Raw genomic sequence first — 12,248 nt, 5'->3', positions numbered from 1 at the left:
TAGTACAAAACGCGACACACGATTATAATAAATATATTTATGATTGAGTCCATATTTTAAATATTGTATGTTAAGCGATTACTAATGTATGTTTTTATACTTGAAACTGTATTTACAGTCTTATTAAATTGATTTTATGTAATGCTCAAAAGATAATATCACTATTTATATCATATTCCCACGAAAATATAAAACAATCGCAAAAGTCATTGGCAAATTTTGAACAAAAATTACATTATCATTATAAGATGATATTATTATTTATATGACATATGTATGTAAACAAAAATCAAACCTTAATATTTAATATAATTTTTATTATTATTTATAAAATATTTTTTACTTAAAAAATATATAATCCAATAGTTAATTAAATAGCAAGTTTAGAATAATTTTAATTACCATTTAAATAAAAGGTAGAAATGCAAAAAAATAGTGGATTAAAAAAAAATATGTTTTACTTTAATTTTAAAATATTATTAATGTTATAAAATAGTATGTATATAAAATATAACGATTTTTCAAAACGCAATAACAACAGTAGTTTTATTTAGATCTCCATGATTTTTTAGTGAACATCTCGGCTAAGTAAAGAGTTTTATAAGATATGTTCATGTATGTATTTATATGGGATATAACTGTTTTTGAATACAGATTAATAAACATAGTTTTTTTTAGATTTATATGAAACTATTTTTTAAATGAGCCTTCTACATAAATATATCGTTTAAGTAAAGTGTCTTATGACATAACTTTTTTTTTATATTATATTTATGTATTTTCTGTTTTTTAAAGATTCAAATACTACCGTAGTTTTATGGAAATTTGCATAAAACATTTTTTTAAATAAACTTTGGAAATAACTCTTACGACATTACTTTTTTCATACATGTAAGTATACATATATATTGTAAGGTAATACAGTTATGATATAGCAATTTTAAATAAATAAAATATTTAGAAAAACGATTTATTTTCTTGTTTTTGAACAAGTTTTTGTAATGGAGCATATCAGTTTTTAAAGACTACTGTATCTTAAGATCTCTATGAAACATTTAAAAGATGAACCTTGTGAATATTTCGGCTAAATTTTTTAGCCAAACTAAATTGTATAGATATTTTAAAATAAGGATATTATAAAATATGAAAATCGTTACTTTTTTGGAAAAAGCACAGATAAATATTATATAATTTTTTTTAAGTTAAAAAATTTCAATTTTTTTGAAATTATAATTAAATTCTAAATAAAATTATAACTTTAGATCCTTTTTTGTATGTACACACATTTTTGAAAATTATGGTTTTTGGGAACATAAAACTATCGTTGCTTTCATAATTTCTACCTTTTACTTAAAAATAAACCCTAAGCCTTAAATGTCTGCAATTTTGTATCAAAAATCCCATAAAAAAATAAAACTTTTTTTAATATTACATTAAACTAGATAAAACTAACTCGGTATTACGTGAAAACCTAATTTTAGTTAATAAATCTCATATTTTTATGTAAAATAATGCATAATCAATAGATTTCACTTTTCAACTTGGGCTGATTTTATTAATAAAGCGCATTTTTATAAATAACATTTCGAGTCAATTGCAATGGTTCGAACTCAAGGCCTCTAAATTACCTGTTTGAAACTTTACAGACTACGCTATTCCGACCTTTATTGTAAATATATTTTTTTTATTTTACCCAAAAATTAAAACAAATCGCTAAATAAAACGAAAAATAACGCAATTAATCCTTAAGCTTAACAACAAATAAGCACAAAATAATAGTTTATATTTATTTTAATGAAATTTTGGAATTCAAATTAATATTTTGTAAAAAGTGTAACAGAATCATTGTTAACAAATTCTACTACTATTTTAATAGCTTTTTATTTATATTAATTATATATTATCAAACCTATACTAATAATTATATACAGAAAAAGTAAGCCACTACATATAAAACAATATTACGTATAGGTTTTAATGCATTATAAAATAATCATGCAATGATTTATATCACAAAGTAATATATTGCATAATGATAACGACACTTTGATTCAAACTAAGCAATAATATGTATTTATTATTGATATGTTAGTCTCATTATTACTAATATATGTAAAATATTATGTAATGTAACTATTTGGATTATATTATTATTCAATAGGCGTATTAATAGTCATACAATAATCTAACCATACACACGACTGTGTAATTTGTGGGTGGTTGTTACGTCATACTTGAACCAATTCCAAAATGTGACAAGCCAACGGAAAGCGAGGGCGTTATGCGACATTATAATTGAAGGGTTACAAAAAACGCGCTTAATTAGTCCTATTACTTTTCGGTCTCATTAAAATTTGTAAACGCACCTCGAGTGTGCGTTTTATTATTCAATAGTTCAATAGCTCGAGAGACTTTATAGCATAATAAATAAATTATTACTACTCACGTTTGGTGATTCAGCATATCTTCTCTACGAACGAAGGTGTCGTTGACGTCTCACTATTCATTCTGTTCTTGTTTATCTTCTGCTCGAGTCCACTGGAAAATGATAGTTGCGCAAGCTCGTTATAAAGTATTACAAGATATCTACGAGTCCTGCGAGACTCGTTAATCACTAGAGAGACACTTTTTTATAATATAATTTTATTATATGCTGAGAAAAGCCCGCTGAGGGCGGATTCGCAAAAGGGAGATTTACAGGTCAGGTCTGTGTTTGTGGCTCGGTAATTGGTTGCAAGAGGTGAGTGCTATATCCAAAAATGTCGTAAATTGCCTTTGGATAAAAGAGTGGGAAGTGCTGGTACACCAGGTAAATGAGCATATAAATTTCGATTGCGAGGATATTTTTCTATACCCTGTAGGATGTATCACAGATGTTTTATTTCCATTAAAGGTTTAAAAAATAAATTATTTTCGCTATCAAATAATATAATATCTAAATAATAAATAACTATTATTATTTTAGCATACTTATTGGGCAAAATAAACTTATTTATACTAAAATACATAAGCTTTTAAATTAAAAATAAATTAATACCAATATGTACAAAACGCAAATCTTAAGCTTGGGCTTACTTATAAACCTATAAATCGTATTTGATCCTGAATTTATATTTTATTTACATTTATATGTATATGTATGTTATATACTACAGTAGCCAAATATTTTCTCCATAATTCACAATTTTTATTATTAACTAGTTGAAGTTTAAAATGATAAAAATATTAATTTAGACATTTTTTTCAATTTAAATAAAAAGCATTCGAAGATTAAGTTATTTTTCTTATGACAAATGGATAATATTTTTTTGGAATCATCCTATATATGATACGAGATAGATGAAGATCACCGCTGGTGCCAACATGACATGACGCGTATTGTTTCATTGCGAATTGAATGAACGAGGTTTTTGGCTCAGTGTCAGAGCTCATCAATCGTCAATGGCAGTGATAAAATGACTTTTACATACATTGTGCACAATTATTAAACCTCTACATATACACATGCATAGCCATAATCATTTAAACTAGAGTAGAAATAACAGTCAAAACTTTTAATCAATCCTCTGCTGCCAATGTTTTTTTTACTGTTTGAATTCGAGTTCCAAAGGCAACTTTGAGAAGCGATCGTTAATATTACAATTTTTTTCTGAAGTTAGTATCGAATATCACTTATCCTTGAATTTGCCTTTTCCTTTGTATTTACAGTTTAATAAAATTGCTGTTATGTAATACGAAAAAAGATAATGTCACTATTTGTATGACTTTCGATATTTTTACATTATTATACTTAAGTAAAAACGTATCTGATATAATGATTAGATTATATTCTTATTAAAAAAAGAATATGATAAAAAATAGCGATTGAGTTAAGACAATAATGGGTTTAACATTTTTTTTTTTAGTAAATTTGTAATTAATTCATTAAACAGCAATAATGTAATAAAAACGGTAACATTTTAGATTATACTGAAAAAAATTAAATGTACAATTTAAATGGGTTTTTTTAAATTAAAATTTTAATTAAACAATTAAATATAAATTACGCGTTGCTTATTAACCAGTGGCTTTTATTTATAATGGTAAAATAATTCTAACAATAATATATTTAGTAATTAATTAATATGTCATAACCTGTAAAAATGATTACATAAATTAAGGCGATGCAATTTTTTATGTCAGTAATTTCAGTAATTGAAATCAATTATTATTATTTAAATGATCAGTTGATAACGCACGGCTATTATAATCAATGATCAGTAATCATTTTAGGGTTAGATTTTATACATCAATTTTAATGTTTTTAAATTAACCAATTTGTTTAAAATACATACACCGATCAGTAGTTACAATAAATTCTTTGTTATTTTAATAAAGGCTGGTTGTTATTAGGTCAGTAATTATTTTAAATGTTTTGTAATTATTTAAGGGTCAATTTCTTATAATACATGTAATGTTTATGAATTAAATAGTGTATAATAATATTTTTAAAATGAAGGGTTCATATAAACTTTCACTAAAAAAGTACTTATCATTAATTTATGAGAAACTGACGTTTAGTAAATTTAATAAATATTTAGTATTTTACAAAATGATTAGTTTTTATTCGATCAGTAACTATTTAAGAGTCTGCTTTTATAAAACATATATGTATGTAATGATTTTAAATTAAATAGTCCATAAGAATATTATTTAAATGACAAAATTATAAAAGCTTTTACTAATCGTTTCACTGTAAAGTTACTAACAATTTATTTTTATGATTTTTTCTAAAGTTAGTAACTATTTTAAATGTTTCATAAATCTTATGGTGCTATTTTTTATATTTTATATAATATTTTTTAATTAATAATGTTGTTAAAATAACAAATTTATATTGGTTTTTAACTAAGCGTTTCAATTAAAAATTACTTACAATTATTAGTAGTTTTAATAAATGTTTAATATTTTTTTTAAATTCTAAGGTTTTTTTCTATGGTTCTTAATTACTTAATAGTATATTTTTTAATACATGTTATGTTTTATAATTATATGCTTGGTAATAATATTTACAAAATTATGAAATTATATAGGATTTTTACCTACTCTTTACGACAATGTTACTGAGGATTAATAAGTAAAAACTGGCAAATATTTTTAAAAAAACTATTTAAACGATCAGTAGTTTAAGAAACAGGTTTTATACTGAATGTGTAATTTTAAAATAATAGCTGATATTTTAATAAAAAAACAATTATGAAATAAATAGAACCATAAAATTTGAATAAGAAAATATATACGAATATCACATTAATTATAATTTAACCGCAATTAAAGCTTTACTGCCAGTTTGTCAAAATATTACTGAACATTTAAAATTTAATTGGTTTTTAATCTTAATATTTTTTTAATAGTTAAATAATTTATTTGTAATTTTAATATTTAAAAAAATATATTAAATCATAATAATAGCAAAATATTTATTTTTTGCAATTTATTGAAATTTTTTATAACGGTTTTTATAAAATTAAAAAAAATATTTTATTTAAGTTTAAAGTATTTCAACTAGTCAGTAGTTTTAAAAATGGTCATTATTTTTATATTAAATGTTATATTTTTTAATGGATTAATAAGATACATTTTAACCTAATAGTGTAACTTTATTTAAAAATAACGCTATAACTGTTGCTATAATGAAATACAATGGATACGTAAGAAAACAAAATATTTATATAATTTTAGTATCAATACGTTTTTAACCATTTTGGGCAAAATACTGACTAATTTTAATTATCGACCGGCCATATACATATATAGCACAATATTACTGACCATTTATTATGATTAAACTAACAAGCAGTAGTTTTATTTAATGGCCAGTAGTTGAAAGATTACTTAATTAAAACAGAGAGTTATTATAAAAATTAGATAGTAATCATAGTAACCATATCATAAAAATTATATTATTTAGCAAACTACTGCAAAAATTATTTATCACATTATTTTGATTGCGTATTTGTTAATTTAATTTAACGGTCTTTATTTCTGACAAATAATAAGTATCAACTGACAATATATTATCACTATGTACTTACTATTTATTTTTAAAAAACTAATTAAAATACTAATTAAAAAGTATTTTTAATACGGAGGGTTTTGTATTATAAATGTTATGTTTTTAAAGTTAATAGTCAGTTATATTATGAACGAATCTGAATATATTAACAAAGAACGGTAATAAGTGTTACTAAACTTAAATAAAATGGATCCCTAAAAATCAATATGAAATATTCTTAACAATTTTTTAAATTGTAGGTATAATTTCAGTAGAAATAACTGCAATCATAGATTTACTGACCGTTTAATATTAGTTATTGACCATTTAATAATAATATTACTGACCGTTTTATAAAAAATACTACTATTTTATTTTTTGCAACGAGTATTTTAGTTTGCTATTTCCTTATTTACGGGAAAAATAAATATTGCATCAATAATTAAATTAAGAATGTTATTAAAAAACGTCAAATTTCTTATATTTATTAAAATAAAAAATAATAATATTTTTTTTTATTAATATTATTATTTTTATTTTATTTTTTAATAAAAATATTTTTAATAAATAACTATTTATGGTAGTTGTGCTACAAATAAAAGTAGCCTGGTTTAGTTTAGTAGTAGTAATTGCCATAAAATATTTATTTCATTTTTAACACCATGATTTAATAAGAATACCTCACAAAGGATTTGCACCCCCAAAATAGCACCGCTTTCTTGAATATATTTCAGGGCTAAGTGACCCCTACAAGTGGGCATCGTATAGCTTAATTGCAAACACTTCGAGGCTTACATAAACACTAGACCCTTCCTTAAAATCACTCAAATATTAATACAAATCACAAACATTTCATTAAACTCCCCCCCCTTTTACGATTTAATTAACACTGTTGTTATTCACCACTTTTAACACTTGCGCACATTCTTCACTGGTTTTAAAATTTATTCCGAGGTTCTCTATGAGTTTTACGCACTTTGGCGATAGTTTTCAGAGTTGTAGATAGCGCGTCGCGATGCTGCCGCCGCTCAAGATTTTGGCGCACAACTGAAAAGGCGCGCTATGTTAGCGCCGGCGACGCAGCGCCGCGCGGCGGCCACTTCGCGAACTATTGCACAATAAAATCACTGGAAATGCTACAGCGACGCTCTTTCTCTTCCTCTGCGTTTGATTTATGGCGCCCTCTGGCTACGGGGGATTGAAAGAAAATAATACGTAATAGATTTCGTATTGTGACAAAGTATGTTATTGTTTCGACGAATATAATGAAAGTATCGCACAATCAGACGTCTAATGCTTTGGCTGCGAGATAACAAAAGCGAGATATGCTTACATTCATTGCTCGAAAAGGCAGATGTATCAATAGATATGCGTGGGTAATCACTTTAACCTCACCCCTTATTGTAATTACAAATATATTCACATTTTAATTTTAATTGATTTAAACATACTATTTCATATACTTAAAATTTCAAGGAACGAGCTAAAATAATTGCTTAAAGCATATAAAAAAATAAATATGCAATCTTAAAATTCCCGTTAGAGACATATTTTCTGCTCTTTAATAAAATAAGACTATTTTTAAAGCGGCGATTTATTTTGCGCACTAAACTAAGCGGCACATGACAATGGCGAGAGCAACATTCATTGACGGACCACGACGGATGTACAACGGCCGGTGGGACCTTGTCCACCAGTCATCATATTTTGACTCATAACAACTTGCAATAAACTAAGCTAGGTTTTATTGTCTAACCACCATTACCCAGGTGGTTATTCAACGGTCGAAAGTAAAAAGATCGTAATAAAATTTGAAAAACTTTTCCATGCTACTTCATGAATATAGCTAAAGAAAATTATGTCATTTAGTTAAATACAATGAATCTAAATAAAATATATATAATAAATAGGGCTGAAATGACGTCCCTGATTCTAAACCAGAAATTATCGGATTAGTCCTCAAATAAAAACATTCTCAAATTAGGGTTCTCAATTATATTTTCAACTATTTGAATATTGAATAAAAAATAATGGAGTATTCGAATATTCGAACATATTTATAATTTTTTTCTCGGTCTTTACCGATATTAATTAATTTAACGAATTAATACAGAAAATCAATTAATTACCTATAAATATTTTTTAAATTAAAAATAATTATTTTGATCAATCATTTTTTAATTTTTTTTTTATTATATACAATTACTGATCAATGAAGGTCAACTCATTTAATCTTTTTCAAATCATCAGAAATAAGATAAGCTGCGATAGAAATTATTCACAAAAAATTATGGAACTTTTTAAATACACTAGTTGTCAGTACCTCACTATCATGAGTTTTATACAATTATAGTGCCTTAATATATTGATGTCAAAGAAAAGGAAACTAGTCGTCGAGTGTCGCGTATTTAATGAGCAGTGGGCAATTCGTTATTTATTTGTGAAAAATAAAGTTGCATATGTCTAATTTGCAATGAAGTAGTGACTGTTTTAAAATAATATAATTTAAAACGACACTACACCACAGAACATGCGACAAAAAAACTCGAGAAGCTCACCCAAAACGTCAAAAATTAGTAATAAAAATATGGTTAAAGCAAGTTTTCGAGCTAATCAAATTATAGCTGAAAAAGGAAAACCATTTATTGAAGAAGATTTTTTAAAACGAATTTTCTTGGCCCTTGCTGAGGAAATATATGCTATAGGCACATAAGAGGTTAGTGTGAAAAATTAATATCCTCACATTCAACGTCTTATATATAATAATATAATATTTCGTAATGTTATTAACGATAAAGGTCTTGTGATAATAATTTAGGTGTATTAAAAATGGAAAAACTCACTTTTCAGTCTCGGAGCCCGTCGGTGAAACTGAAAATTTTAAGATTTCATTACGAAGATTGTTTTATGATTGTTTATATAGTTTAATTAATATATTCTTCTAATCCTTAAACAAATTATGTATATATTTTATTTTCATAGTTGAAACTTACTTAGTTAATTAACAAGCCACATATTTATATACAATCAAAACAAACAACGCACAGGTAAAAAAATAACGATTAAAAACAAAAGAATTCAATACCTCGGGGCTTCAAAATATTTTTTTCGAATGTGCATTTGTTTATTAAGATCAATTATCAGACAGTTTAAAAAACATGTAAGAAAGAATTGCTTTAAAAATATTATAAAATACAGAACGAGCGGTAAAAATATTAAATCAATGTACATATTTTTTCGACAAGATACGATCGAGTAATTCCGTTATGAGAGTATTTTCCAAATAGGCACGCTGCGTAGGGAAAGGATGATTAATGAGGGGTTGATAAGTGGCGAAACGGTAAGCCGACGATCGATCGGATAACTGCAAATGAAAATGCTAAACGAATCTGAAACGCTTTTCCAATGGCAAAAATTTTATTATTAGGTTACCAATGTTTTAATTCAACTTACTTACTCTAACCCTAACAACAAAAATAACGGTAATTATATTCTTATCCTTTATCCGCACCAGAAATGTCGTAACTGTACAATTTTGCTATGATAGAATGTAGTAAAATTTAACAAAAGCAATAAATTTGATTATATCGTGAAAGATGCGGTTATTAAAGTTACTTTAAGCACAATAAACTTAAATTTACTGTAGCTATTAATTTACTTTATCATGGCTGTGTTATTTATTTATATTCATTGTATAAAATCCTTTCTTTTGGTTCAATATTATTATTAACATTTTCTACGCGGCACTGAATTTCAGTCTTTGATTCTGACTATTTCATCTTTTTTGTGATACAGAGAAAAATCTTTTTAAACGCACAAACAATTAAAAACATTCTTACTGTTTAAAAATGATATATTTATTATGATAAGTATGTATATAATCAAAATAAATCTGTAAAAAAAGTAATATAACACAAATAAAATATTTATTAATGTTTGAATTATATGGCGTATCATCAAGCGATGTAATTGGCCCACAATATTCGCATCTATGACTCGCCAGAGACGTCTCGAATCATATGACACTTTTTCACATCGGCAAATGATCAAATGATTTGAGACGATTCGAGATTAAAGACGACCAAAAACAATTTTAGACTGACAGACGAAAGACCCACATCCACACGAAAGACATCAGCGAATGTCTCGAAAACATCATGACCACAATCCCAGTTACCATTACCAGATTTTCTGAAATCTATCTTTGACCGCAAAGTCGCACCCTTTCGGCCTCAAAACCCAAAAAATAGACATTTATATATGCATAATAATATAAGTTTGTTAATTTGTTTAGCACATATGCTGCAGCTAAGATATTTATGTTTGGTTTATGTGCTTAGTAGCTTGTTGCTTGTTGCTTTGGAACTGATAATGAACGTCCTTTCGGATACGCAATATTGTTTTTCACATAAAGCGTATAAATATTGTAAATAAACGCTTAAAATTGCCCAATACGAGTACTTATTTAATATTTCATCTAATTGATAATTAACATTGGGTTATATTTGCTATCTTTATACAATATCTTTGTGATAGTAATTAGTAGCTTTGGAGTTAATACGCGTCTCCTCGTAAATTGTCAATTATATCCACTATCGCCTATTTCGTACATTTACTTTCCTATCAATGTTAACTTTGGTAACAATGGATTCATAATTTTGCTAAAGTTAGTAGCCCTCATGAGGAAAAAACTATTTTACTATCGTGCTTCACGTCAATCAACTTAATGAGTTTTGATAATATTATTACATCCCTTATACCCACCGCTCTGAAAATGTTGATAACAGCGGATTCATAAGCTCGTTAATATTTGCAGCTCTTATTATGAAACTTTTTTGACAGTCCGCTTTATTCCCGTTTATCGCCCAAATTTGCGCAATTGATATTCCGACATGGACACGATTAATTACACCATCCTTCTGAATATCAATTTATTCCAGTAGAAGCAATTGAAAACGTGACGCGAATGTGGCGGCCGAAAGCAACCGAAAATGCCATGTAGCAATTGTAAATTTTAACTGTTTCAAAAAATAATACTATTCGCGATGAAAGAAATTCTTTGCATATTTTTTTCAGTTAAAATATGGAGTGTTTTACATTCGCGTTTTTTTCAGAGCGAGACGAAGTGTAGGTATGCGTTGTTTTTGAGGGGCTTTTGATAAGTAACATTTTTTAAATATCATAATGCTAAGAATCATTTTTATACTTTCGATGGGATGTGTCTGCTCTTTAACCCCTTCCATGATGTGGCCATTGTATGACGGACAGTCGAGTCGGGCCACTAGCGTGAAGCCCAACGGCTCGTAAAACCGCATGTTTATTAATTTAAATTATCACAACAAGAAAATTTGCTTTATTGTGAAGCATAATTTGTCGATGCAAGCGTTAAACGTTTTAAAAAAAAAAGATACGTGTCACTTCTGCTTAATAAGAACTTCTTAGAAACTGCAAAACATAATATACTGTATAGATATGCGTCAACCTTGTGTAATACGTTAGTTAGTATTATTATTACTTTTGCACATAAAATTCAGTTGCTTTCAATACCATCGGTTTTTACATACAATTTTTATAAATAAATAAAAATCCGATTCACTAACTTTCAAGTGCATTAACTGTATTCGTATGAGTAATAAATTAACACATATATAATGATAATAATATGACGTTGCATGTTGGTCGCATGTATGAGTACGTGTGCGCATGTGAGTCTATATTCACGTGTTTGTAATAGCCCTATTGTATACCCCAGATAATTCAAACATTGCTACTTTTATTCGTGTTAGCTTTGGAGAATAAGAAGTGCATCGATTGCATAATTCGGCAATCAGATTAATTATAGAAGGAACACAGTGTCCGCAAGCTCCTCAATCCCAACACTTAGAAGTTTTATTGCATGTGTTTTTTATGTACTGGTGGTATCTGTTCCACTTTATATATGACACTGTGATAATGCACTTTGTAATACACTTCATTCTATATTTTTTGTGTTGCTTCTCTAGAATAGGTCATAGAACAACATTTTTAGGGTTAAATAGTAATCTGTTTGCGGATAACCACTCACATAGATTTTTAACGGCATATAGACACGAGAATCCCTTTTATATAGAAAGAATATTTTAGAGCTGCTCCTCGTAACTGTCACCGAAAACATCCTATTGTCTATTGTCTAAGCTTTATACGTGAATAAAAATAAAAACAGACGTTTGTGCAT

At 26.8% G+C, this 12,248-nt stretch overlaps 1 protein-coding gene across 11 annotated transcripts in view; it reads right to left on the bottom strand.

Moving 5' to 3' along the window:
* The window catches only part of LOC148229064 (FMRFamide receptor-like), a 130,993-nt gene extending 123,904 nt beyond the window's left edge, over nucleotides 1–7,089 (bottom strand). Inside the window, exons 1-2 of one of the 11 annotated variants that reach the window (XM_088197133.1) lie at nucleotides 6,938–7,089; nucleotides 2,447–2,667 (exon numbers count right to left, since the gene is read on the bottom strand). The gene's annotated coding sequence lies outside the window, so the exon portion shown is untranslated. The other 10 variants (XM_088197138.1, XM_088197131.1, XM_088197130.1 and 7 more) reach the window with 10 other exon arrangements.
* Nucleotides 7,090–12,248: the final 5,159 nt, after the last annotated feature.

The sequence above is a fragment of the Plectrocnemia conspersa genome, unplaced genomic scaffold, assembly GCF_051122295.1.
Source record: "Plectrocnemia conspersa isolate PC_06_02 unplaced genomic scaffold, ASM5112229v1 ptg000011l, whole genome shotgun sequence".
NCBI lineage: Eukaryota > Metazoa > Arthropoda > Insecta > Trichoptera > Polycentropodidae > Plectrocnemia > Plectrocnemia conspersa.
The sequence above is the reverse complement of the archived record's forward strand: the minus strand, read 5'-3'. Positions and strand labels throughout refer to the sequence as shown.